Below are 2,589 nucleotides of genomic sequence, written 5' to 3'. Positions count from 1 at the left end.
TTGCTTCTTACATTATCTCGTGCGAAAACGGCCAATCAATTCTCTCAAAAAGCAGCTTCGTTCAACGAGATCCGACTTCCTGAGTCAGGGATGGAGCAGAGCTACCATTACAATGAACGCGACAAGGGCAACACTTATTCAAAGCGAAAACAAGTTTTACTTCACACAGAGGGTGCTGGGCGTTTGGAACGCATTGCCAGCAGAGGTGGTAGAGGCAGGCACGGTAGATTTATTTAAGATGCGTCTGGATAAATGCATGAATGGGTGGGAGTAGAGGGATACAAATACTTAGGAATTGAACAACAGGTTTAGACAGTACATTTGGATCGGCTCAGGCTTGAAGGGCCTGTTCCTGGGCTGTAAAACTTCTTTGTTCTTTGTTCTATATGATGTATATCTGATATTGTTGGCTGTTGTAAAAGTTTCTTTGTAATTATTATTCACCTACTAATGTAGTAATGCAGTTACGTCCTTTTTTGTCATTTTTTTTATTTAGTAGGCCAGCAGGAAGTCATTCAGCAATTTTTCTGCCTTTCTTTTCTCAAGCAGCCTTAACATTTCATTTTCATATCCTTGATTCAGCTCCATTTCCAGCATCTTTGTAGGCAGTTTGTTCCATGTTATTGTCACTGGAATGAAGTTTACCTCCATACGTTCTCTCCTGCGCGCCTTTATTGGAAAAAAACTACCCAGGTAAGTTTGCGCTACACCAGCTTCCGGGTCCGCTCCGCACTTTTTTTGAAAAAAAATTAAATTTAAACCGTGAAACAAACGTAACCGCGTCTACAAACAGACAGTGCCAAACAGCCCTTACCTGCTCCGCGGAGAGAGTGAGGATTGTTCACTCGTTTGTGGGTGTTGGGATGATTGCTTCTGCGGTTAAGTATTTGGTTTACGTGTGTTGTTTTTCTGTCGACGCTAGTTTGAAGTTCCCCATTGACTGTTCGCTCTACTGTGACATCTAGGAATGGCACTTTGTTGCTGTTCTCCTCCTCTTCAAACCAGGAGCCCCCCTCAGGCCACAGTCTCACCACTTGGAACACCAATATACAGACTAGTCAAAGACCTCCACTGAAGACTAAAACACCAAGTCGAAGACTCACGCCACTCCAGTTACTCCATCCAAGAATTCCTGAACACCAAAGACAACAAGATAAAAGAGGATGGAATAATACTGTCCTTTGACATACAGCCCTGTTCACATCCATTAACATCAACGTGACCAAAAAAAACTGAAGACACTACTTGAAGAACCAAAGACACAAACACCAAACAGCACCAACGTCATCAGCAAAGATAACACTGTCAAGTTCATGGAGCTGTGCCTTACCTCCCACTTCCTATTCAGTAACAAGACTAACAAACAAATCAACGGAGCACCCATGAAACCACCAATACCAGGATTCCTAACAGAAGCAATAATGCAGAGATAATGGAACAACTAGAGGAAACCTACAACACCATCAACAATCTTCTTACTGGCATAAAATTCACAAAAGAGAACAACAAAAAGTGTTGTTGTTCTAGATGTCACAGTAGAGCGAACAGTCAATGGTAAATTGAAAACAGCGTCTCCAGGAAACGACACACGCAAACCAAGTACTTAAGCTGCAGAAGCAATCATCCCAACACATACAAACAAATCTGCATCAGGATGCTATTTCAACGAGCTATTTCACACTGCAGCGCCCAGCAACGGCGAAGATCAATAAACAACTGTACAGCGCATTTAAGAAGAACGGATAGCCCGTAGACCCGAATTCCTGATGATAGGCTTATGCCCGAAACGTCGAATTTCCTGTTCCTTGGATGCTGCCTGAGCTGCTGTGTTTTTCCAGCAACACATTTTCAGCTCTGATCGCCAGCATCTGCGGACCTCACTTTCTCCTCGATAATTTTAACTGTGTCCAGTGAGAGGAAATAATTTGTTGTTGGTGGGAAACATTTCTATCTGAACTGCTGTCATTCTCCTGATAGATTGAAACACAAAGCTAGGTGTCTCTGGATTTTGTAATAAACTTATCGGTATTATGTTATTCACACCGCACTGTCACCAACTGAAAGAAGTGGCTGCCCAGAGATAGACGGCTGTGTTTAAATCCAGCGATGAACTGGGGGAGCTGAGCATTTACCCAAACACTGGGCACACCACCTCCCTGGCACAGTGCTTACAAATCAAACTGACAGCAAAGCTTCACGTATTATTGAAAGTTCCCGGAAAGAAGACTGGGCTTAACAGATAGCCGGAGTGAACGCAATCCTTTCTTGATTGGAAATATAAGGAACTGATTTCCATGAGCTTGACGTGATTTGAACACGCAACCTTCTGATCTGGAATCAGACGCGCTGCCGTTGCGCCACAAGCTCACGGGGAGACTGGAGCCTCTATTCATGCTTAAGGGAAGTGACCGCACTACAATGATTTTACGTTATGAGTAACAACGGAGATCAACAGTTCATGTCTGTTGTGTCTCTCCACCTCTCCTTCTGTTTCTCAAAACAATTTCCAACTCTACCTCAATAAAAAGCTGAAAGAACTGCGGACGCTGTATATCAGAAACAAAAAACAAACAGTAGTTGCCGGTGACC

General features: G+C 43.3%; 1 non-coding gene across 1 annotated transcript; it reads right to left on the bottom strand.

Annotated features, from left to right (window-relative positions):
- Positions 1-2,295: 2,295 nt before the first annotated feature.
- Positions 2,296-2,367, bottom strand: trnaw-cca (transfer RNA tryptophan (anticodon CCA)). Its single transcript has one exon. It is a non-coding gene; the product is annotated as a tRNA-Trp (tRNA).
- Between the last annotated feature and the right edge of the window lie 222 nt (positions 2,368-2,589).

Source organism: Hemiscyllium ocellatum (assembly GCF_020745735.1).
Source record: "Hemiscyllium ocellatum isolate sHemOce1 chromosome 27 unlocalized genomic scaffold, sHemOce1.pat.X.cur. SUPER_27_unloc_8, whole genome shotgun sequence".
In the NCBI taxonomy this organism is placed as follows: Eukaryota; Metazoa; Chordata; class Chondrichthyes; order Orectolobiformes; family Hemiscylliidae; genus Hemiscyllium; species Hemiscyllium ocellatum.
Note: the sequence above shows the minus strand (reverse complement) of the source record. Positions and strands in the feature narration are given on the sequence as shown.